Source organism: Furipterus horrens, unplaced genomic scaffold, assembly GCF_987537825.1.
Source record: "Furipterus horrens unplaced genomic scaffold, mFurHor1.1.pri manual_scaffold_2, whole genome shotgun sequence".
NCBI lineage: Eukaryota > Metazoa > Chordata > Mammalia > Chiroptera > Furipteridae > Furipterus > Furipterus horrens.
The window spans coordinates 12,147,260-12,174,141 of record NW_028327172.1 but is presented as its reverse complement, the minus strand read 5'-3'; the positions used below and the strand labels follow the sequence as shown (position 1 = coordinate 12,174,141).

Below are 26,882 nucleotides of genomic sequence, written 5' to 3'. Positions count from 1 at the left end.
GTTATGTGAATATGGTCTCTCTCAAAACTAGTTTATTGAACTGCACTCACCCTTCTTGTGATGATGTGAGATACAATGTCCACTCTACCTGATGAGATGATACAATGTTTAAGTGATAACATGAAATGAAGTGGGATTTTCCATTTAATATTTTTGGGCTGCGTTTCACCATGGGTAACTGAAACCTCAGAAAGCAAAAGTGTGGTTTAAGGGGGGACCACTGTACAGATAGTATGTATATAATAGGGCTCCAACAAGGATTAAAAGATCACTATTTGTTAATTACAACGTTTGTACTAGAATGACTTTATGCTGTAATGAAGAATTAAAATGGCAATAAGAAAAACAAAAAAACTTAGGGCTCAAAGTCCTGTAAACAATCAGACAAATTCTTCTAGGCAAATCGAGACTGTCCACCACAGAGGTCTCCAAACCACTTCATAGAGAAGATCTTACCACTGTCACTTAAAAAAAGAAAAAGAAACCGCGAGCCAATGGTTAAGATAATAACTAACAGGTTCATAGTGCTTTTCATGGCCCAGGCACTGTTCTTAGCACTTGTTTACAATGCTCAGTCTCCCCATAAGACACAGGAGACCCTAAGAGAACAAGTCACACTGTCAGGGTGGATTCAGGATTCAAACCCAGGTAGGCACTCTGGCTCAAGAGTCTAGATTCTTAGTCACTACAGAAAACTCCCCAATGCCTAAAACAAAACCTTCTATACAGTCTCTCTCCTATTTCATGTACTAGGCCCACAATCAATGTTTCATCATCTTACAATATCAATTGGAAATCTGCTTCCTTTATATTTTTAATGTTCATTCCTCAAAACTGAAAAACATTAAATGATACTGAGAAAAAAATGGGAAAAAAAAACCTCACTCTTTCCTTTATAGAAATTCATTTACATATTTTATGAAAGAAAAGGGGACTTCAAACCCTTTGACCAAAATCACTCTAAATTTGATAAAGTACCAACTGAAACTAGATAATAAATTCATCTGCTATTTATTTATCCTACAAAACTACCAACTCATCAAAGTAAGAAAAATTATCAGGAAATAGACAGATGCCACAGTAAATTTACCTTTCTCTGGCAACTAGGGTAGAATATAAATCTTAAAAAATACAATTAACAGAGAATGTGATTGTGCATACTATGTCAAACCTGTGCATACCCTTTTGTCAGACATGAAATATGATCCAAACATACCTGTCGACATAAAAAAGAAATGTCCAAATAAAGAACTTTTATTAGTTTATTGGAGCCAAACTGATAACAATAGCCGGGAAGCAAATGAACTGAGAAAATGCACCCAAGGAAGGCAGTTCTGCAGCTTATTTTATACACTAGAATAAAAGGAGGAGACATAAGAGAGTGGTTATGTGAAATTTATCAGCGGTAGATTAAGGGGGGGAGCAAAGCTGGGAAATCTGACTAGATAAATGACTGAAACGGACAGACACATACTCCTTTTACAGTGGTGGATATAGGATAGTTAACATTTACAGCACAAAGAGATGGTATCTAGGGACCAAGATACAATGATGGGTTCTGTCTCCTGCTCAATTTGGTGGGTGTGCCCTGAGGGGTCTGGAAAAGGGAATTACTCTGACCTTAAAAAGTTATGCTATCTCAGATGCAAAAAAGACAAAAGACAGGCTCATTAATGGTAAAAAGACTGACTTCTGCCAAGGAATTTACAGGCCTAGAATGTGATTATACACCATGATCTGTTTCTAGTTATGAATTTTTATGTTCAGACCATCCTGGAGTTTGTAGGGCTTGACAAGCTGGCCTCCTCTGAGCGTAGCAGGGTCACTATGTGGCCCCTTTTTTACCCACACACCTGAGGGAGAAAAAGGAGTCCCCATGTACAGTCTCTGGGAAGGGGCAGGGGGTGGGAGAAGGCCTACAGATAAAGCTCTGTAAAAACTCTTGAACAAGATTTGATGAGTTTCCAGGTTGGTGAACACACTCTAATGCCAGGAGAGTGATGCACCCCAGTTCCGTGGGGACAGAAACGCCTACACTTGGGACCCTTCTGGGCCTTGCCCTAGGTACCTCTTCATCTGGCAGTGCATCATCACTATAATAAACTTAAGGAAAACTTTACAGTTACTTAAAAGGAAAACCTAAGTAAATGTTTTGAGTTCTGTGAGCTGCTCCATCAAATTAATGAAACCCTCACAACTATCACCAGTCAATCAGAAGCACAGGCGACAACTTGAACTTTCAAATGGCATGGGGAGAGGGGGGTGTTTGTAGCTTTGTGGGACTGAGGCCTTAAACCTCTGGGATCACACGCCATCTCCAGGTATATATTGTATCAGAACTGAGTTAAACTGTAGAACACCCAGTCATGGTGTGCCAAGAGTTAAAGAAATGCTTGGTGGTACTGAAAAAAAAACAGACATTACAGGCAGCCTTTGCACAGTGATAAGATAACTAAAATACTACTACCTATCTAATAGCCGGTGTAATTTCTTCTTAGGCCTCTTCTGTCCTCACTAGACTGTAAGCTCTGTGAGGGCAACAGCCACGTCTGTCAGAGTGCCGGGCACAGAACAGGTGAATAAACAGAATGAATATGCAGCTCAGATCCAAGACAGCAGCTGGGTAAGTGGAAGCTAAACTCACCTCCTCCCAGCCAAACTGGAATGACAACTCAAATACAGAGCAACCGACCTGAATAACCAACTGAAGCCTGGCTGAAGAGAGCCTTATCACCAAGGATATACAGGAGAAGCCACACTGAGGCTGGGAGGAAGGGCGGCAACACTAGAAGAGTGGGCCCCGCTCCCACGTGCTGCAGCAGAGGTGCCGAAGGGAAATCTCAGCCGCCAAGGTTGCCCCTAGAAGAGTGGGGTCTCAGCCTCAAACCAGGTTCCCAGACCAGAGGGCCAGAGCCAGGAGGAGATGTCCTCAAAATATCTTGGCTGTGAAAATTGGGGAGGATTTTGTCTGCCAGGGAAAGACGGGAATTGGCTAGACACACAGGTGTCCTCTCAAAGGGTCAACGCACAAAATCTCGTTCACAGCGACTCACCCTGGGCTCCAGGGGAAGGGGGGCAGCGTACCCTAGTCACGTGAGGAGACACTGGGTTTTGCGGCTCTGGGGAGAGAGATAAAGGGACCGCCACCAGGACCCCTGGGCTGAGTCACTCCCACACCGCAGGCGCCATCTTTCTTGGGCAGAGCACCCCCCTCCACACTGCAACAGCCTGGGGAACTGCAATATCCCCACCCTCTGCACTCCCCGTCCCCCGACCCTGTGGAGGGTGCACCCTGCTGACGGCTCAGCTGCCTGGGCCGAGTGTAGAGGTCTGGGCACCCTCGGGGGGTATTCAGTGACTGAGTGGTGTGGTGCTGGGGAGGGGGCCATGCCACCACTTTCCCATGAACCTGACTGGAGCCTCCCACTCACAGGAAATTTTCTAGCCCCACCCTCTGCGCTCCTTGCAGCCCTACCCTGCCAACTCCTGGTGGCTCCACCCTGCCGTGGTGCGGGCAGAATGTGGGACAGACTGAGCTGCATGGCTCTAAGGCAGGGGCCACCCCACCACCTTCGTACAAGCCTTACCTCCCCATCACGGGAGATCTCCTAGCCCCATCCACCTGACTCCCGGCCGCCCTGCCCTGCTGTGACAGGGCCCCTGGCAGAACCTTGGACAGACTGAGCTGTGCGGCTCTAGGATGGGGTCCATTTCTCCCTAGCACACCCAATCAGTGCAGAGCCCTCCCTTCACACAGGCAAGTCTTGACTGTTTGGGCCGGATAAACTTTGCAGGCCTCACCCTGATGACTCCCTGAGACCCTGCCCCGCCACAACAGTGCATGAGCATGGAGCAGGTGACAACTAGACTTGGTATACTCTGGGACATCTGCAGAGTGGCTTCACACCCAACACTGGCACTGAATTTGAACCTGTATCAAGCTGGTGAACACCACCCGCCCCAACCTGGTAACTCACTGAGAACCTACCTCAGGCAACTTGAGCACTGCCAGAGGCTCATTCCGTGACTGAGCCTTACAGGCAGCCAGCAGCTGAAGGCAGGCGGAGGCGGGTCTCGGGGTGCCTTGGGACTTTAGCTGATCTGCCCTTGGGCCTGATGCAGGTAAAAGCCAGAACTGATGCACGGCTTGGTCCTTCCCATGCACACCCAGGCCCAGCAGAGGCAGCCACAAATTGTGGATTGTTTTGTAGCTCCAAACAGGTTGCCCAGGGCCAGTCACAGGCAGCAATTCACATTGGGCTACACCAGAGTCCCTCTCAAGAGGTCCCAGAACCAATACACCCAGTGGTGAGCTTCCCACAACGTCAGAGCAGGATCCAATGACCTTCACAATTAGTATATCCAAAGAAAGATCTCAGCAGGCACCAGACCCTGATGACGTGAATTCCACTTCATGCGGTAAGCACCTGCACAGCAGCTCATACACTGTTAGGGCGGATCCTCACAGTCACCAAGCTTGAAGGTCAACGCCATGAATGAACAGGCCAACAGCAATCAATTACATGTGTGTGGAGAGGTAGAAGGGAGACAAATTGTAATGGAAAAAAGTACAATACAAAATAAACTTAGCCCTGGATGATGTGGCTCAGTGGACTGAGTGCTGGCCTGGATTCGAGTCCCAGTCGCGGCATGTGCCTGGGCTGCGGGGCAGGTGCCCAGTCGGGGGCGTGCGAGAGGCAACTGCTCAATGTATTTCTTGCACATCAATATTTTTTTCCCTCCCTTCCCCTCTCTCTAATAAATAAATTAATTAATTAAAAATAAATAAATTTAAAATAAAAGACTCAATTACAAAAGGAGGGCCTATATAACCCACACAAGGGACATTCCTGGAGCACCTTGCTCAGGTGATCAAGGAGACAGCACCACTGGGTCCCAGAGGACACCTACAACATATGCTCACCCCACTAAGGCTGGGAGTCATAACAGATCTAACTAATACATATAAACAAACTCAAAGAGGCAGCCAAAGAAGACAAGGAAACATGCCCCAAATCAAAGAACAGGTGAAATCTCCGGAAAAAGAGCTAAATGAAATGGAGGAAATCAATTTATCAGAAGTTCAAAAAAGTGATTATAAAGATGCTCAAGGAACTTAGAACTACAACAAAATAAAAAAGAACATAGAAACCATTAAAAAGAATAGAATTAAAGTATACAATATCTGACGTGAAGAATAGACTAGAAGGAATAAACAGCAGGTTGGATGAAGCAGAAGATCGAATCAGTGAGTTAGAAAACAAAGTAGCAGAAAAACACCCAATCAGAGCAGCAAAAAGAAAAGAGAATTTTAAAAAATGAGGATAGTTTAAGGGACCTTTGGGACAACATGAAGCGTAACAACATGTGCATCACAGGGGCACCAGAAGAACAGAGAAAGCAAGGGATCAAGAACCTATTTGAAGAAACAATGACTGGAAACTTCCCTAACCTGGTGAAGGAAAATGACACACAAGTCCAGGAAGTACAGAGTCCCCAAGAAAATCGGTTAATCTTATTAACCAGTGTCACCCCAATACATTCAATTTTTTAAAAATCAATGAAAAAGAAAAATGAGGAAAAAGAAGAATGACTATGTATATGTATTTATATCCAGTTATGAGAAAAACCCAAAACAAACCCCAAACTCTTATAAATATCTAGATTTTTCTTTAAATGTGGTCAGTTATGGGGTACTGTTAACGAGTTCAAGGTTATAAATTCAATTTCTACAAGTCAAATATCTCTAAAAAGAAAAGACATACCTCAGCCCTGATCGGTGGCTCAGCTGGCTAGAGCGCCATCCCATACAACAAAAGGTCATGGGTTTGATTCCCGGTCCGGGCACATACCTAGGTTGCGGGTCTGATCCCTGGTATGAGCATGTACAGGACGCAAGTGACCCATGTTTCTCTTTCACATTGATGTTTCTCTCTTTCTCTCTCTCTAATATCAATTTTTAAGAAAACTCCTCTAGTGAGGATTAAAAAACAATACATATCTCAGAAATGGCACCAATACTTTTTCTACCCTCATATTTGAAACACAGCATGTTTACAACAAAGTACAGAGGAAGTGATAGTCTGAGAGTAGGGATGGGGATAGGGGAGGTTACAGTTTAGAATACCAGATTTAAGGGTAAAGATAAGACTAAGAAGAAGCTCTAATAACTGATTTTTTACCAGAGTTGCTACATATTCTTAGACAAATCCTCTTGCTGAATTTCAAGTTTTCCTCCATGGATGAACTGAAAAGTAATAACACCTTTCTAACCTAAAGGAAAAATGTCCTTTGAGTATCTTAGAAGAAACAAAGCTCAAAAAATTCAAGGCAGGGTTACTATGGCACTTTTTAAAGTAAAAACCAAGTTAGAAACCAACACCCAGAGCACACGGTAAGTGGGAGTGCGCACAAAGATGGGCCACCTGCCGTCACTTCTGAGAGAGGGGCTGCGGAGCAGAACCAGGGTGCCTTACCAACTGTTCGCAAACAGCTGGATAGACTCAAAACCAACACAAACCAATATTATACACAGTCCCCTTATAAAAAGCCAAAACCCAGAAATAAAATGCTTATATACAGAACCTGCATCCTCTGCTGCATTTACATTCAGAATTACAAATACTCTAAAACACAAGTGGTCTGTCCATCCAGGAAGTCAGGCTAAGAGGTAATAATGAATCCAATACCTGATACAAAGATCGTCAGCCTGAATTTACCAAGAGATAAATAAGTAAGTCATGTAATCTCTTTTTTGTACTCACATCCACTACCACCCACAACGTTTTTAATATACAAACTCAAAATAAGGAAGAGCTCTACACAGTACATCACAAATAGGCTAATAACTTTACAAAATGCTTTGAGAACACAAAACTAAATAAATTCTAATTACTATTATTATAATAAAGGGGAGGAAAAAGCACCGACTTTTCTGCTACAGATTTTGCTTACTAGGGCTTTCTGAAATAACTTACAATGATGTAACATAATGTCCAAAACACAGGAAAGTTTGTGCTCAAAAACAAAGAGTGATCAAAACTAGAAATAGAGAGCCATACAGCCCAAATTTGAAGCTGACAATCTCCTTACTCCCACTTACCTCAGAAGAATGAAGAAAAAAGAAATGACGTTTGAAGGAAACAGTGTGCTGAGAACACAAGAACCCCAGAAAACTCAAGGAAGAACAAGGAGGAAAGCACTGAACCCAAAGAAAAATGAAGCTCAAGTTTTGAGTCCCAAGCTATCATACAAAATCAAGACCAGGAAGGCGACCCTTCAGTGCACAAAACTGGCAAGAGATTTTCTATTAACAAGCAAAGAAAAAAAGGCAGTTTTTGAAGAAAAATTTATTTGAAAAAAAGGTAGCTTTTGATGAAAGACATTTCAGAGGCAAAAAACTGTTTAACCCCAGAAATGGGAACGGACCCCAGTCGCCTCAGGCAAACGGGCCGAATGACTTTCGCAACAATATACTTTTCATCCACCAACAGTACTGAGGCTGAAGGGGAGCCAGATCACACAGGGTCGCAGCTTTCTGTTTTCTACCGTCTTGAGGAGAAAAAGAGAAGTCCAACTCTCCTCCCTGGAGCACCACATGGCTCCCAAAGGTTCTTGGAAACCCCCAGGGCCACAGCGACAGTACTGCAAAGAGCTTTGAGAACATTAACCCAGGAACCCTCACAAGCCCCAGGACAGATGAGATTACTCACCAGGCAAATAAAGACAAAACCTGGAAAAGGCTAAGAAATTCATCTAGGTTCATAAGATGGGTCAGTCGCCAAAGCAGGATTTGAATCCAGGCTTTTCCTTCAGATACTATCAGGGCTTGACTCCCAGTTCTTGGCTCAGCAGATACTGTGTTCAGTGTTCTCCAACGGGGGAGTCAGCCCAGGTCAGGTTCTTGGCTGACTAGAATAGGGAAAGGAAAAATTCCCCTGAAGGCTTCGGGAAAAGAAGTCAAATTATTAAATGCAGAGCTCTTATGCTAAAAGGTCCAGGTGCCCCTCCACCTCACCAATCACATTTCTCAGCCAATCAAAACAAGACACCGGATTTAAGATCCTAGTTACTCATTAGAAGCTGGATTCCATTTCCCCAACTTTCCAACTAAAAGACACTTAAGGGCAGGGGAAAGGATGCAAAACCAATGATAGTTTATTGAACATCTACTATGTGCTCAGCACTATTCTAGGCACTGAGGATACCACAGTAAACAAGAACATCCCTGCCCTCAAGAAGCTTATGATTATTTATGTAATTAAAAACTGATGATACTTCCAAGTACTGATAAATACTAGGAAGAAAACATGGAAAGTAATGCTTCAGGGAGAGCAGATTAAAGAGAGAAAACCAATAGTTTAGAATCACTTCCTATTTTTTATGAATATGAGTCTGAGGAAATATGAGTAATGCAGGAGAAAGTGTAAAATATTTTCATACAAATTAATACAATAAATATAATCCAACATTACTATTTTAAAATAATCACATATAAGATTAAATTTGAAACAGCATTCAAAGTATCCTTATCTTAAAAATAACAATAATCTTAAAAGTTCTATAAGTACATGACAGAAAAATCCCAATATTTATCCAATTATCCAACTGATAAAGTGGCAGAAAATAACACATTTTTAAATACTTGTAACATTCATTGAACATTTGCTACTCACTTGCAGTGCTAAGCACTTTCCACACAATGTCTCATTTATTTCTCACAATGACATATGAAGATAGGTACTATCATTATCTTTGTTTCACATAACACAAGACTGAGGCTTGGAGAACTGAAATGATTTGCCCACATGGAAGAGAGTTTAAAAATCAAATCAGCTGCCTGAGTGCACACTCTTAACCACCTCACTTTAAATCTCAGGTATGTGCAACTTGGATGAGTCTCTAGGGAATTTTGCTGAGTAAAAAACGGCCAATCCAAAAAGTTACATACTATATGATTCTATTTACATAATATTCTTGAAATAACAAAGGGACACAGATCACTGATCCCCAGGGATAACAGGCAGGACTGGGGTAGGAGGAGATAAGTCACCTTCCCCAGTGGGTTTTTTTCCTTGATTCTTTGCACAACACTTTACTACAACTTTATCCTCTGCACTGTAAGACCTTTGTGATTTGGGGGTGGGAGTGGCTACAAAAAGGCACCAGGAGAGTACAGTAGTCCCTCTCTATATCGCGGCTCACTTATCACGGTCTCATTGTATCACAGTATTTTTTAAAATATTATATTTAATTATTTATCACATATTTTTCACTATATCGCGGGATTTTGCAGTACTGTATACATATGTTGTTAAAGTTACGTAGGTTTAAGAGTGTAGAATATGTTTTAAGAACATAAGCAGTTGTTTATAAAAGTGTGGAAAAGGTTAACAAGGGAGTGGGAAAGGTTAATAAGGGACTGGGAACAGTTTATAAGTGTGTGGGAAGGGTTTATAAAGCCTTAAAATATATATAAATACTAAAATAAATATAAGGTTCCTACTTCGCGTATTTTCACCTATCGCGGGGGGTCTAGTACATAATACCCGCAACAAGTGAGGGAATACTGTAGTCTGTGGTGATGTTCTGTTTCTAGACTTGCATCTTGACTGTATCTATGGCAATACCCTAGTTTGATAGTATACTACGGATTTATAAAATGTTACCATTAAGGGAAACTGGGTAAAGGGCACACAGGATCTCTTTTTCTCTCTATTTCTTCTCAGCAACTGTACAATGACCTCAATTAAATGTACAATTATCTCAACTAAATTTACAATTAACTCAAAGTCAAAACTTTCATTTTTAAAAAATAGGTAACACATGCTCCTAACAACAGGTAAAACAACAGTCTGTGGTCAGTCTCCCTCGCAACCCCTCCTATTTCACCCTCTTGAGATAAACATGCAACTCACTGCTCATACAAAAATGCATGCATGTAATAGTTTTTGTTTCCTGTATCAAAATGGAACATATATACTACATATTACCCTGTAGCCTACTTTCGTCACTTACTATCACTATATCATAGACAGCTAGACAAAAATCGTTGAGCATCAAGCAGGATGGGAAGCATAGAATATTTTCTGACTGGGGCAAATGTGACAAATGTTTACCATGCTAATATACAATAGCTGAGTCAGCAGCATTCGGTCTGCATAAAAGAGAGACTGTGTAATATAAGTAACACTCTAAAGAGATCTGCAAAAAACTAAAAACAAGGTCTTTAGCAGCTATTCTAGGAACCCAACTCCCTCTACAAATCCTCCATGAAACTATCCTGTGGGCCCACAAAGGAAGAAATGCTAAATGGCTCTTTTCCAGTAGAAAAGTGCAAGAGGAGATAATACTACCACGAACTCAAGCCACAGCAAACTAACTTCTGTGAAAATATATTCCTCATTCAAGCAAAATGTATTACTGATCATTTTTAAAATATCCATTTGTAATAACAGCTACTACCACTATTAAGTGCTAATGTTTTATATACTCTCTCTAAAGCCCCCTCCTACCCTCCTCCCATTTAACAAACCTGGCCCAATGTGAAATTACTGCCCATGATCTAACAGCCAGTAAGAGGTAAAGTTGGAGTTCAAAGCTATAAAACTAGTGGTAGAAGCAATCTGAAAATATGTCTGCTGACTTTGATTCATTTTTTTCCATTTAGCATAATTGGGGGGGCAGGTACTATACTCTGAGCCAAACCCTATTGGTAGGTGACAAGGACAAAGAGATGAAAAAAGAAAGAAACAAAACAAGCAAAATTTAACCAAATACAAAAGGCCTCCAACCTCAAAGAAATTTCAGTCTAGTAGGGATACAATCAATACACTGTAATTTTAACTACCATACTGAAATGTGGCAAGTGCTATCCTCAAGGAAGTACAAAAATACTATGGGTTTAAAGAGTCCAACTATCCTCGCAAAAGCAAACGATAACCTCTCAAATTAGCTCCCTTACAACTGTTCTTAGTTTTGATTCTGCTGATATTCTTTTTAATTTTTTTAATCCTCAACCAAGGTTATGTTTATTGATTTTAGAGAGGGGAAGGGAGGAAGGGAGGAAGGGAGGGAGAGAGAGAGAGAGAGAGAACATCAATGTGAAAAGAAACATCAATCAGTTGCCTCCTGTACTCACCCCAATCAGGGGACTGAACCTAGGTATGTGCCTGGACCAAGAATCGAACCCAAAACCTTTTGGTGTAAGGGACAATGCTCCAACCAACTGAGCCACCTGGCCAGGGCAATATTTTTTTATTTATTGATTGATTTGAGAGAGAGAGAAAGAGAAGATATCAATTTGTTACTCTATCTATTCACAAATTCTTTGGTTGATTCTTCTATGTGCCCTGACCAGGGATCGAACCTGCACCCTTGGTGCATTAGGACGATGCTCTAACCAACTAAACTACCCAGCAGGGCTCTGCTCTGATAGTCTACAAGTCACACATTTCCCTTCTTGATCTCTAGGCAAAAGATCTACAACGGCCTTCTAAACAAAACACTGCCCTGGACATGCTCAGTAAGTATGAACCAGAGCTTGCCAGCTCAAAACAGGATAAGGCTCCTTCTCCAAAAATAATACTGTAACTTTTCTTTTTAATTTTGGCAATGAAATTAAAGTTTTGTTAACTTTTTGGTCAAAATCATGATGCAAAGAATTAAAAGTGACTTAGACCTATCATTTTGAACATAAGACCTTAAAAAAGTTAAATCTACCTGTCCATCATTGTAAGACTCACTAAGGGCAGCTCTGAGACAAAAGACCAGGTCTCTCAACTCATTGTATGGGGTTCCTTTCCACAACTGCTTCTTTCAAAGTCCAATGAAATCCAAGTTTTCTCATTTCATCAAAGATAAAGGCATCCATAAATAAATAATCATGAACAATTTAAAGATCAACTTTAAAGTGCAGTTTTTAAAGAGTAACTTTATAAAAAACAAGCATGCTAAGCTCCTATCAAGGGTACAAAGAGAGGTAAAGGGCTGCCTATCCCTGATATGGCAGAATCTCTTCAGGCAGTTGGGAGCTATTCTAGGATCCCTCCCTATCTAGGAAGGGAAATGACGATACTACACTAAAAAAAATGGCCATCAACATCATCATCTTAGCAATAGCTAGTATTTTTTGGGGGGGGTGGGGGGTGGGAATCTACTATGAGCCAGACACTTTACATGTTATTTCTGATCCTTATCATTCTTCAAAGATAAGTGTTAACACCACACTGTACATTTGTGCACACCAGGTTTAAAGAAGTATCCCCAAATGCCACAGCTACCCAAGGGCGGGGCTAAAAATCCAACTCTCAAGTCCATGCTCGTTTCCCACTACCCTACTTTCCCTAAGGACAGAATAACTGCATTTGCACATGTGGCTGTGACATCAAGTCACTTCAAACTCTGACACAATTTCTTGATTAACAGTTATATAATTTAGCCATCTTTTCAATATTCAGGTTAATTTTCTTTCACTGTTCCTCAGTGGTCTCTTCCAGGTTTTCTTTTCTTCTTTCCTTTTCCTCTCTCTCTCTCTCTCTCTCTCCCTCTCTCTCCCTCTCTCTCTCTCTCTCTCTCTCTCTCTCTCTCTCTCTCTCTCTCTCTCCCTCTCTCTCTCTCTCTCTTTTTCTCTTTCGCTCTTTCTCCCTCTCTCTTTCTCTCTTTCTTTCTTTTTCTTTTCTCTCTTTAAGAAGCAAAACCCTTTTTCCAAATGAAATCTTATGTGAAAACACTAAAATATAAAATAGATCAGAGCTGAGTTGCTCTGATTTAAGCAGAGCGGTAAGACAAAACTTCTTCCTTATTCTCACAGCCATCCTTTAGTATCTCCAGAGAACACAATTTGAAAAAACACTATGCTTGAAACAGAAGACTACCTTTCCCATCTCAGATTTGCCATTAACCATTTATATAACCTTTGGCAAGAAGAGGTTTTAATTTTTCTGGTCCTTTACAAAAAAACACCATCATCCATTTTATAGGTTTGTAATGAATATGACATGGAGGAACAAATATAAAATTTCCAGCACACTGTAAATGTTTAAAAGTTGGCTCCCTTCTCTTCTAGCCTGCAGAGATTAACAGCTGTTGCCAATTCAAGAAAGCTCAATACAGTCCCTAGAGGGGTAGGTCAGTTGGTTAGGGTGTTTTCCTGATATACCAAAGTTGCAGGTTCAATCCCTGGTTAGGGCACATATAAGAAGCAACCACATAAATGCATAAGTAAGTGGAACAACAAATCAATGTTTGTTTCTCTCTCTTCTTCCTCTCTCTCTAAAATCAATAAATACAATAAATATGCTGGGAACTTAACATTGCATTTAATGAATACTTTTATGTTCATATTCTACGATAGAATCTACTGTTCACTTGCCCATCTTCTGGGTTTCTATTTCTCCAGACACCACAAACCCAAAATACATTTATGTCATGTGCAGCTTCATCTAAGTAATTTTAACCTAGCACTTCCTAAACTAGTAATAAAGAATTTATTACTGTAATCTGTTATTGATAATGTGTTCCTATTTCTACATGTATAACAGGAGCCCAAATTAATTTTTACAGGAGAGTCTCAGTCTGAATCTAAACCGAGCCAACAACTCTCAAATCACATACTTTACAGAAGCCAAAGATGCTGCCTTGATCCCCATGTTTTAGAAAGAAAATCATAACAAAAATACATCATATAAAAAATAAAATATGGCTCAGTGGATTGAGTGCCAGCCTGTGAACCAAAGGTCGCTGGCTCAATTCCCAGTCAGGGCACATGCCTGGGTTGCAGGCCAGGTCCCCAGGTGGGGACGCGCCAGAGGCAACCACACAGTGATGTTTCTCTCCCTCTCATTCTCGTTCCCCTCCCATCTCTCTAAAAGTAAATAAAACCTCTTTTAAAATAATAAAATAAGTAAAATAAAATAAACATCATGCAGCCATGAAAACTCATTTATGATAAAGAACACATTCCTCAGTGTAAAATTCAGAACGTGAATCTTCTATTTTACCAGAAGACCTTGAGCAATTCACCTACTCATTATTGGTTATTTCTTCATAAGGAAAATGAAAATATACTTATTAAAATGCCAGAAATACTGATTTGATTAACTATCAAACAACTACATTTTGGGGTTATCAGGAACCTCAACAAGTCATCTTTGTTATCCCCCTCATTTCTCGACAAGCCCAAACCTAAATCATCCTAGAAACATAGTTACTAAATCTTTGGGGGAAGATAATCTCACAACCCCCCTTGGTAACATTCCAGCATCTTGCAGTCAGGAAGTTCCTTTCTAATTTGTAATCTATATCCCTTTTTTTGCAATTTAAACATATTCCCTCTTGTCTTGTCCTCTATGGAAAGAGAACATCTGCTTACCAGCACCTGAACAATATCTCTTCAGGAAGAGATACAGGAAGCCCATTTCAAACAACTTCATGTAAATGCAACATGTCTTTAAATGGGTCACCTTACACAAAGAACGTGATTAAGTCTTAAACTCCCAGCTCCATCACTGACTTGCTCTGAAGATGATGCAGATGTTGTGCCTCAATTATACCATCAGTAAAATGCAAATAATAAAGCCAGTATGTTAAGAGAACACATCCCTCAACAAATTAAACATACAGGAAAGAGATTCTCAAGCCTAATCTAAACCCAGCCAAGAACTCAAATCACACTCACTCTACTGCCCTGCACTTCCACGCATAAGTATAGACCCAGAACAACCGAAAACAAGTACATGTACACACATCTTTACAGGAGCACGAATGACAATGCCCGGAAGGTAAAAACAGTCCAAGTGTTCAACGGCTGAGTGGATAAACAAATTACAGTATACACACTCACAAATGGTTACACGTATATTGTATGATTCCATTATATGAAGTATCCAAAACAGACCAATCCATAAAAGCAGAATGCAGATTGCTGGTTTCCAGGGGCTAGTGGAAAGGAGGAAAGAAAAGAAATTGCTTAATTGGAAAAGAGCTTTTACTTTGGAGTGATGGAAATGTTTTGAAGCTAGACAGAAACGGCAGTTACACAACATTGTGTATGTATTAAATCCCACTGAATCATTCACTTCAAAATGGCTAATTTTGTGTTACATCAATATTTTTTTTAAAGAATGCTAGAACAAGGACAATATGCATAAAATACCTAGCCCTTCCCCAGAAAAGTCATGATATAAAATTCTAGGTGGAATAGTAAGAAATTGAAAACTTATGTGAAAAAATAAGGAAAGATAATTTGACAAAAGCAACAGACATACGATACACGTCCAGGAAGCACAGAGTCCCAAACAAGTTGGACCCAAAGAGGGCAATACCAAGGCACATCAAAATTAAAATGCCAAAGGTTAAAGATAAAGAGAGAATCTTAAAAGCAGCAAGAGAAAAGAAGAGAGTTAACCACAAAGGAGTTCCCATAAGACTATCAGCTGATTTCTCAAAAGAAACTGCAGGCAAGAAGGGACTGGCAAGAAGTATTCAATGCAATGAAAAGCAAGGACCTACAACCAAGGCTACTCTATCCAGCAAAGCTATCATTTGGAATGGAAGGGCAGATAAAGTGCTTCCCAGACAAGGTAAAGTTAAAGGAGTTCATCATCACCAAGCCATTATTATATGAAATGTTAAAGGGACTTATTTAAGAAAAAGAAGATCAAAACTATGAACATTAAAATGACAACAAACTCACAACTATCAACAACTGAATCTAAAAAACAAAACAAAAAAACAAAAAACTAAGCAAACAAGCAGAACAGGAACAGAATCATAGATAATGGAGATCATTTGGAGAGTTATCAGTTGGGAGGGGGAAGGGAGAGAATGGGGGAAAGGTGCAGAGATTAAGAAGTACAAACTGGTAGGTACAGAATGGGAAGGGGGATGTTAAGAACAGTATAGGAAATGGAGATGCCAAAGAACTTACCCTCGAGAACCCACAGACATGAACTAAGGGGGTGGGGTATTGCTGGAGGAAGAGGGATACTAGGTGGAGGCAGGGCAAAGGGGGAAAATTTGGGACAACTATAACAGCATAACCAATAAACTATACTTTTTAAAAAAGCTTAGAAAAGAAGAGTCAAAATATTTAATGTTAGTTCAATATAGCCAACTAGACTCTGAGCAAAGAATATGTAAATGGGAAACAAAATAGAAACCAAAATCAAGTCTAGAGTCACAATTATACAGTATCCTGTATGGAAATAAAAGCCAATAGATAAGTAAATGAATAAAAAGATAAAGTAAATAACCAAGCATATCAGCTAATTAACTATAGCAACAACAACACAGGAAAACAGTAAGAAAAAGGTAAGGAACTAACTTAAAAAGCTAACAGCAAAATACAAAGACCCATTAGGTAGGAAGGATGCAAAAAGAAAGATTAGTAAGAGCAAAACTGAGAAGTACATAAGCCCTTAAACTCCTAGGCCACAAATAAAAACCATGAGAATCATTACTCTCCCCATTTTGCAAGTATCCTCATTCCCTCACGCCTTTCTCCTTTAATACACCCTCCTGGCACCCCACCACAGCTAAGCAGTGAAGAACACAAAAATGAAAAGATGTTGGTCCTGTCTTCATGGACCTTACTATATTACCTCTTCTTAAAGTATTGCTCCTTTTGGGGAGACAGACACTAACTAATCAAAATATACAAACCACTTCCACCACCTCCCTTCCCACTTCTTAAACTCACTTCAATCTGGCTTCTGGCCCTCCATTCCTCCAACACTGTTCTTGCTATGATCATCAAGGATCTCTATGTTGCTAAAATAACAAGACAGGTGAATCACTTCCTTCTTGACACATGCTCCTCCTCTCTCCATTTCTGAGATTCTTCTCTTAAATTCCTTAGAGATAAGTCCTCAGCACTCTTCTCTTCCTAATCTATACATACCTTTCCTCTAGGTAATCCCCTCCGTTTCTCCTGGCTGTAGCTATGACCTATATACCAAAAGCATCCAGATTTATTTCCAGCCCTTCGGAGCATGAGCTCAGACTGCTGGTTTGACGTCCTGGCTTGTGTGTTTTCACACAGCTCACATTTAGGATGACTAAAATTGAGGTCTTCATTCCACTTCCCAACTCTAGCCAAAATCTTCTCCTCCTCCAGTGTTTCCATCTCAGAAATGGCAACTTTATCCACCCAGATGCTCATACCAGAAATCTGGAAATCACACCTGACACCTCCCTCTTCCCGCATATCCAATCCATTAGGTCTTGCTGTCCTATTTCTAAAATATCTACAGGGCCTTTCTGCTTTCCTCCATCGCCACTGCCTACAGCCTAATCCAAACCACCACCCCAACTAGCATACTTCCCCCTCTTCTCTTTCCAAATTTCCCACAATTTCTAATTTTCTTATCCAAAAATGTCCACAATGTAGCCAGAATAATCTTTTAAAATCATATGCGAGGGTTATCAGCTGGGAGAGGGAAGAGGAAGAAATGTGGAAATGGTGCCAGGATTAAGAAGCATAACTGGTAGGTACTAAATAGACAGGGGAGAGTTAAGAACGGTACAGGAAATGGAGAAGTCAAGGAACATACCGGCACAACCCACGGACATGAACTAATAAGGTGGGTGGGAATGCTGGAGGGAAGGGGGGTACTGGACAGAGGGGAGCAAAGGGGGAAAAATTGGGACAATTGTAACAGCATAATCAATAAAGTATATTTTAAAAAAATAGACTTCCAGCCAAGATGGAGACCTAGACAGACACGCTGCATCTCCCTCCACAACTAAGAAGGAATACAACTAGAGACAACCAGAAGTTCCAGAAAATCGAGCTGCATTAAGTCCAACAAAGATAAAAAGAAGAAATACTCGTCCAGACAGCATTCTTCTGACAAATGTGGAATTCCACACACAGAGGAGGAGACTAAAAGGATTTTCATTCAATAGAAAATTAATATGTGACTACATCAACTGACTATCTCATTAAGAATATGAAAATGCATTTAATGGAACTACCATAGAATGAAAACTCGACCTTTATGCAGATACAGTTCGATATCTGAACCAGTTATTTGAATATATAAAATATTCTAATGAGAATTTCATTGTTTTAAAGATAAACTTGTTTTATATCTGAAAAAAAATAAGCATGACCTTCGGTGAAAATTTTTAAATATTGAAAATAAAATAAAATAATAAATAGATGGTAAAATTCAAGTGCTAATATATTCTACCTGTTCTGCAAAGAAATGTTCTTCTGCTCCTAAAATGGCTCTAGCCTGTTTTGCTACATATATTACAAAATCCTCAAATTTTTGCCATCTATCTTATATTTGGAACTCTTTCAGACACTGTTGCTTTCTAGGTTTTTTTCCAGTAAGGACTCTACCTCTTACTTTAGCCTGAAGGGCATTCAGGGGAAGGAGGTGCATATATGCTGCTTCAACTTCCTATTCCCTATTCAAGTTTTCTCAAAACATGTTTAACTTCAATCTAAATATCACCATTATTTGTTCTCGTTTTGAAGGATATATAAGATGAGGTCTGTCCAGAAAAAGTCCAGTCATTGTTAATGTAACAAGAACGGTTTTTGTGCCATGGATGTAACCTGGCAGCCAACGAGAGTGGACTGGAATGCACATGCATGAACAATGATGACTTCACTGTACTAGTCAGTGGGGGTGGTAGATGCCACTGGGTGAACATGTGTACTGTGTGGCCCTCACATTCAAAATGACTGAGCAAGTAAAGCAACCAATCTCCATCCAATCTTGCATTAAGCTTGAACATTCCTCCATAAAAACTATCTGGATGCTTCAGAAGGCTACAGCTATGGGAACTGGTGACTGGCAGCTTCATCACAACAAGGCGCCTCCTCATGCATCACGACTCCTCTCATGCAGTGTTTTTAGGCGAAACATCAAAATCACCCAGGTGTCTCAGGCCCCGATAGCCCAGATTTGGTGCCCTGAGACTTCTGGCTTTTCCGAAAACTAAAATCACCTTTGATAAAGGGAAGAGATTTCAAACCATTGATGAGATTCAGGAAAGTAAGACAGGGCAGCTGATGGCGATTACAACATAGGATTTTGTAGAATGTTTTGAACAGTGGAAGAGATGCTGGGAGAACTGTGTGAGGTCCCAAGGTGCCTACTTTGAAGGGAACTGAGGTGTCTTTGTCCTATGTACAATGTTTCTTGTATCTTGCATCTCCAATAAATTCCTCTATTTTTCACATTGTGTGCCTGGATACTTTCTGGACAGCCTCTGTAGTCTTTATCTTGTTATAATAACAACATTGAAAATGACACCGGCACATACAGTGCTACGTGCTGTTCTTTACATATATCAACTCATTTAATTCTTACAATTATATGATATTCTATAGATGAGGAGAGGCACAGAGAGGTTAAGCAACTTGCTCAATTCGCACAGCTAGGAAGTAAGTAGAGGCACTGAGATTTTGCATGCAGACTGCTTGGCTCTAGAGTCAATGCCACTATAGTGTTATTCAAGACTTCGGGAAGACATTTTTCTGCCCTGTTTTCACCTGTCAGGTAGACTGAAATATTCCCCAAATCAAACATGCATATTAATCCTCTTCAACTCAGCAAAATTTTGGATGTTTCATTATATGATTGGCATATATGCCTAAAACAAAGTAACTCTGGTTGATGGAATAATATATGTCTTATCCTGGGAAGCTGAAACAAACAAATGATGAAATGTGAAATCTATCTCAGTTAATTCTACAGAAAAAAGTATGATTCCACTCTGCAGTGCTGGTTCCCACTTCCTCACTTCACGTTTACTTCTCAGACTGATCCAGTTTTGCCTTCCCTCAAGATCACTTATGGAGATTACTGATGATCTTCTTTCCAAAGCCAACTGCTAATTCTATATTCTTACCTATGTTGACCGCTTAGCAGAAATACAAACAAGTAATGAGTTTCCTTATTTTTTAATTTTTTTTAATGTATTGATTTTAGGGGAAGGGGAGAGGGAACGAGGGAGAGACAGAGAGATGGACACATCAATTTGTTGTTCTACTTATTCATACATTCATTGGTTGCTTCCTGTATGTGCCCTGACCTGAAACCGAACTCACAACCTTGTTATGTCAGGACAAAGCTCTAACCAAGAAACCTATCCAACCAGGGCCCAAGCTTCTTTACTTTTAAAACATTCCTTCCCCACCCCAGCTTCCCTCAATGTCTCACTGTTGGGATTTTCCTGTTCCCTCACTGGGTCTCCTTTTCAAAATCCTTGATTTCTCCCCTTTGACTCAATCTTTAAATGCTGCTATGTTCCAAAGCTCAGTTCTTACCCTCATCTTTTCTCTAAAAAAAAAGGAAGGCCCTGGCCAGGTAGCTCTGTCGTCCTAAGACACCAATGTTGCAGGTTAGCTCCCTGGTCAGGGCACATACAAGAATCAACCAATGAATGCATGAATAAGTGGAACAACAAATCAATCACTATCTCTATCTCTCTTCCCCCCTTCCTCTCTCTCTCTTAAGAAAAATCAATACTTTTTTTTAAAAACGAAAGGAAAAAAGATATTCCAATAGGTAGTACTAAAAAGAATGTTTGAAAGATACTTTTAATTCTTGGTCCCTGGTCAGGTAGCTCAGTTGCTTGGAACATTATCTGGATATGCCAAGGTTGTGGGTTCAATCCCTGGTCAGGGCACATACAGGAGTCAACCAATGGACACATGAATGACTGGAGCAATGGGTCAGTGTCGATGTCTGTCTGTCTATCTCTCTCTCTCTCTCCACCCCTTCCTCTCTCTCTCTAAAATCAATCAATAGATTTTTAAAAGGTACTTTTTATTATTAGAAGAAAGGCACCAAAGAAGATTACAGATATTATTATATAAACACTTAGCAGATGCCTACATTTTTCTCTCAAATTCAGGACAATTCTCCTAAATCTGTCATCTTAAATAAAGCACTTCAGCTTATTCCCTGCTACAAATACACCTGAAGGCATGGCATGTATCTAGTGTTCAAATTCACTGAATTCAACTTCCAAGGAATAGTTATTTGGGGGGAAAAAATGAGAACTAATTAAATTTAGGTCACATTAGAATTAAAATACTAAACTCATTAGTCAAGCCTGCTGGATATTTATAAGCCACAGCAAACCCAGTGTCATCACACTTTAAGTAACAGACAAACATTACATGTAGCAATCTTAAATGAAGACTTCTATTGTGTGGTGGCAGCAGCGGGCAACCATAATTTACTGAATGGTATGTTGTAACCATAACTTTGTAGGGGGATTAAGGGTGTCATGACTGACAACCCCAATCCCTGTGAATACACAGTGCCCGCCTCACTCCTGCATCTCTCCCTGTCAGCCCTGGGTTGTTTCCTTCAGAGCACAGCCTAAATGTCAGTATTTATCAGATACCTGGTCAACTCTGCTTCCCACCGGAATAAACTCCGTAAGAGCAAGAATCCGCATGTCTAGCTCTGTATTCTGGCATCTAATGCACATTCAGTAAATATTTGCTGGAGGAACAGAAGTCTGAAAAGGTAAGGGTTGAAATATAGAGTCACGATAAAGAAAGAGTTCCAAAGGTCCGACAGGCGTATGTCATACCTCAGGAATAAACACAGTACAAGAAAACACTCAATGAAGAAGGGGAAAAGTTTAGATGGAGAAGTGGAAATAACCCTAAGAGCAAAGGAAGAGACAGAGAACAAGCTGGAAAAGGTACTACACTAACCTACAGACACACAGCCGGGACTGAGTGGAAGAGATGGGGTAAAGATGCTTGGTCTCACTCCACCTAAACATGCAGCACCTAAAACTCATCTTTCACTAGCACTTCCGCACACTTCCTCCTTTCTACATCATGTTAGTAAGCTCCTTCAATGACGGTATAATGTTTATCCTCTCTATCCTCCTTAACAGTCAAGCATAATGGTGCCTTGAAAGAAACAAGTAGTCCAAGAACCTAGATGACATCTGTTCATTGTTGCTGTAAGATAGCACAGAAGTTAACGTTTGAAGAGCACTTTACCTTGGCTATGGCCGTACCGCCCTGGACGCGCCCAATCTCATCTGAAGAGCACTTTATCTTTTCAAAGAAGCTTCCTGTACTTTTTCAACAGAAGTATTATGATAGAAATGTTATCTTTCCCACTCTTTAAATATAGACTCATAAAAGCATTCAAAGCCTTGAAGTTGAAGCCCAGCTCTGCTATACACTTTCTGTGTGATCTTGGTCAAAGTATTTACTTTCTGAGTTCAGTATCCATAGGGAAAATAGAATCTACCTTGAAGGACGATTATGAGTATTAAATAAGATTGATTAAGCACACGTAAAGGTCAGTCACCTTCGCTACAGCCTCCTTAAATAATTTGTACAAGAGTTTTCAGCTAATTAAGCTGGTAAACCTAGGACTTAAACCCTCATCTCCTGATTCCTTAATCTGTTTTTTTTTTTTTTTTTTTCTTACCTCATCACTTGGGCAGACTGCCACATACTACTGGGCACATAAATATTATACATTCTGACAAAAACTGATCACAAAATTTTTTTATCTATCAGTAACTAATTTTAGTTTTGGGAAAGGGGGAAAAACAGGTCTAATTAACTTGAGGGAGAGAAGGGACTTTAAAATGTAAAATATAAATTACCCTCAAACCACAGAACAGGTTGTACCATAGTACTTCTGTTTAAACAAATTATGACAAGAAACAGAAACTTCTCTTTGGGTTTATGAGGAACAATTGGAGAAGAAACAAGAATGACTATGATTAAAGGAACTTAAGGTTTTGGCGTGTTTTTGGTTGTTGTTTTTCTGGTGGTGGTTGTTTTTTTATAAACCAAACCACTAGGCAAAAAGACTTACGTCCCATTCCAAATTAACTCTATCAGCACTGACTGGTGTGGTTCAGTGGGTCAGGCATCATCCTGCGAACCAAAAGGTCGCCGGTTCAACTCCCAGCCAGGGCACGTGCCTGGGTTGTAGGCAAGGTCCCCGATTGGGGGGGTGCGAGAGGCAGCTGATGGATGTTTCTCTCCCTTTCTTCCTCCCTTCCCTTTTCTCTAAAGATAAATAAATAAAATCTTCCAAGAAAAGAAGAAAACTCTATTAAGGCATAGCTTTATAAAAGAGACCAAAGTGTGGTAACAACAAAAACCTTTTCTCCCAATTCCTTTAAGAGTGAAAAACTGTCAGCATAAATTGCCAACATTCATGAAGCTCCCTGAAGACCAGGAATGCATGGATTCAGTATTAATAAGCAGCTTAAAGGAGCATGATCAAAAATATAGAAGTGTCACTCGTAGCATCACGCTTTACTGCTGAAAACATATATATAAAAGTTTTATAAGCTTCTTAACACATGTTGAAAACATACAGTATAAAGCTAAGTTATTACTTTGCTAATGAAAGTAACTACTTTTTTTCAAGTGATATACATAACTCCTTCCAGGTCAAGTTTGAGAAGACATTTCAAAGAAGGTGACATCTTTACTAATCCCCTGGAACTTTCTTACTGAAAGAGAAGATAGAATTATTCAGTCTCATTCTGAGCCTGTAAATTTCTGAAAGGAAAGGACAGCAAAGAGCATGATCTGACATTGACAGAATATCACAAGACTTAACCAGAAAAAATAAAAGCTGACTGAGTTTCTATCACAAAGCAGGGGAGAAGCTGGTAAGAAGCTGTATCTGTAAAATTTCCATGCCATAACCACCACATTTCTTTTCCTCCTCAATTCACCTTAATCCTCTGCTAATTATTTCTTACAAAAACATAACAAAATGTTCCTAACATTTCTTTTTGACACTCACAGCAAACTGCGTTTAGTACTTAGTATTCATTAGGAGCCACTGAGATACTTCATTACCTCTAAATTCTGGGCAGAACCTATCAATCCCTGGGGGACAGTGTCCCGTCTCTAAATTCTTTCCTCTGATATTAATTCTCTTCTGCCATAAAAGCTTTTTCAGAGAACACATATTCTGAGCGTAATTTCCCGCTCTAGACTCCCCATAAAGATTGCCTGGTGGCTCTTCCTTTAATCCCTTCCTAGGAGCACTGAAGTCCTGGTAGCTAGGAAATCACTCATAATCAAGGGCCTTCACTTAATTCTTGCTGACCTCACCAAAAATAAAAATAAACTAGAGGAACAATAATCTTTCCAAAACTCACGTGATTCTAAAATTGTTAAAGGAACATTAAGACTTGTATAGTGTCTATCCAAAGATAGACAGTGTTCTATCTTAAAAACTATTCTCCTACTTATTTTACGTACTATGGAAATAGTTATTCAACCTAGAATGACCTCTCCGCTAATTATTTTTTTCAACAAAGGAGTTACACAAATTAGCATCATGACACTGAATCCAATGAAAATAAAATGAGTAAGAACACTTAGTCCCCAAAGCTTCCAAGTTGGGAGACAGAAGGAAAACATAAGGGAGTTCCCAGAATGTTAACTTTCAATTAAAACATCTCAATATTTGAATGAGCGTTACACTCAGCCCTTTTAACTCTAGTACATGCAGTGACTAAACCACTACTCCAAAATAAAGCAACTGTTCTGAAAAAAAAAAAGAATCCTGGGTTTTCCTTTGATTCTTCTTAGAAAGCAAACTCTCTCAGGACAAATATCTGACTTCAAAATCTTAACCACCGTGTTAGACATTAACCTCTTAACACCATTAACTGAAGGATTTTCACGAGAAACAAGCTGAAGGGAAAGAGAAATAAGTATCAGCTAGAAAGCAAACTAAACAACAAGCGTAATTTTCTTTCAAGAAACACAATGAAATTGTCACTGCTAGTCTTGCGAAAATAATGCCGACTTTGAAAAGCAAAACTGACAAAAGATAGCACGGTTCCTTCACTTCTTAAGTCTCCAGTGACAAATCTATACTCCTAGGAAGGGGGAACCACAGACAATCAAACGACAAATCGCATTTAAAGATCTGTTGGGGGTATGAGGAAAGTCACATCCCAGACCTCAGCCTCAGTTTCCCTTCCCCCCAAAAGATGAGAACATCACACTTCGTTCAGAGGAGCCAGAGGACCTGGTTCCAGGTACCTAGCACCTACTCGAGAGTCCCTTCAAAGGCAGAGCTCATTGGGGGTCCCCAGTGCAACTGAGTCCAGACAAGAGAGCTTGGGGGCCCGGGAGAAGAAAGGCAGGGTCAAAGTGCACACTGCTCTGTCGGTTCCTGGGAAGCGATTTCCCCCCACACTGGGGGTGCCGACACCCGCCCCAGACCCAACATCCCCTCCCTACCGAACCACACGGAGCAGCCCCAACGACTCGCCCTCCTTCCGGCTTCTCCCTCAGTTCCCCACCGCCTCGCCGACCGCGCCCCCGAACGCAGCCGGGTAGCTCCTCCTCTGGCCGCGTCTCCGCAGCCGACCCGCCCGCCCGCCCACCCGCCGGCGCCAAGGTCTTCTCAACCAGACCGAGGAAGGATGCCGGGCCGGGCCTCCCAGGCTCCTCCCGGGCCTACCTGGAAGGCGAACGGGGGCTCGGTGTGCAGCCCAGCGAGTGGACGGAGCCGCAATGAGGAAGAAGAGGCGGAAAGGAAGCAAGGGTCCGCTCTACCGACCAGCGGGAGAAAGCAGCCTGAGCGCGGGGCCTCGCGGATAAGTCAGCCTTCGACCCGGCGCCGCCGCCGCTCAGGAGACATCAAGCTAGAAGACGGCGCAAAAGATCACCGAATACACTAACGTCCCAGGCATCAAAGGAGGAGCGCCTGCGCAATCGTTCAAGGAACCGCAGTCGAGCGCCGAAAAACATCTCCGTTCAACTCAAGGTCCGGCTCCTGTCCAAGGCATAAATAAACAAACCCCGATCGATCACAAGCCATGGAGTAAAGAAACCTGTGTTTCTGCCATTTTCTGTGTCGGCTGACGGCTAAATTGTTTAGAGAACTGGAGTTTTTCTTGAGAGTGTTGAAGCTCAAGTCATAGCACAGTTAACACTTGTCTTAACTATAGTTTACCTACTACCTTATGGACTCCCAACACTATCCCAATTGAGCACATTTGATACTTAGTTTCCTCCCGGACTAGTGAGGTAAATAAAAGATTTTAGATAGATCGCTTCTCGGTCTTTTGGCTAAGATCAAGTGTAGATTTTAGATAGATAAATAGACATATGTGTATGTGTACACACACATGTGTCAAAGGCACAGAGAGAATCCAGACTGAGGAACGAAGTGAAAAGTCTATTTAAGCTCCATTCGAGCTCCCATAAGCATAGCAAAGAGAAGCTGGGAAAATTCAGGGTTTTGTAGTCTATCCTTAAGGCAGAAAAAATACAATTACACCGGGACTGCCTTTCTCTTTTATTTTCTTCCAATGGCCTACAACCACAGGTAAGCTGCTTACAAAATGACCAAGTCTCTGGGTTCAGAACCTGACAAAGTGTGTTGACATTTTCATCCTCACAACAATAACTTCTTTCTGGTCTCTTAAAAAAACAAATATATTCACAAATATGGATTAATATGTACATACTAGGTACAATTCAAATAAATCACATAGGTCAGTACAAATATGGATTACCAAGTATTAGCAATAATACCGTTTACCTGACGTCCCCCTAAGAAGGAAGGAGACTTGGAAAGTAAAGTTATACAATGAAAACAAGATAATCCCAGCCTTTAAGAGATTATAATCCAATCAAAATGAAAGACATTACAACATAAGCTTTATAATTTATTCGTCGTTTTTTTTTTTTTTCAAATTATAAGAGAAAGTTTATTTAGAAAGTTGCAGAGGTGGTAGAACTGAGCCAGCTAGGCTACCTAGGCCCAGGAAACAAGTTACAGAAACAAAAGAAAGGCCCTTGGAGTTTAGGAGAGGGAAAGGCCAAGCTAACACACCTGGGTGGAAGAAAAAAGGGAAGGGAAAGACAGGCATGTTCCCAGAGG

At 40.6% G+C, this 26,882-nt stretch overlaps 1 protein-coding gene across 6 annotated transcripts in view; it reads right to left on the bottom strand.

Moving 5' to 3' along the window:
* The window catches only part of AMBRA1 (autophagy and beclin 1 regulator 1), a 170,488-nt gene extending 144,813 nt beyond the window's left edge, over positions 1 to 25,675 (bottom strand). For 3 of the 6 annotated variants that reach the window (XM_090261929.1, XM_090261939.1, XM_090261950.1), the window contains exon 1: positions 25,455 to 25,670. The gene's annotated coding sequence lies outside the window, so the exon portion shown is untranslated. Of the gene's footprint in view, positions 1 to 25,454 lie in introns of all 6 variants that reach the window. The other 3 variants (XM_090261914.1, XM_090261923.1, XM_090261960.1) reach the window with 2 other exon arrangements.
* Positions 25,676 to 26,882: the final 1,207 nt, after the last annotated feature.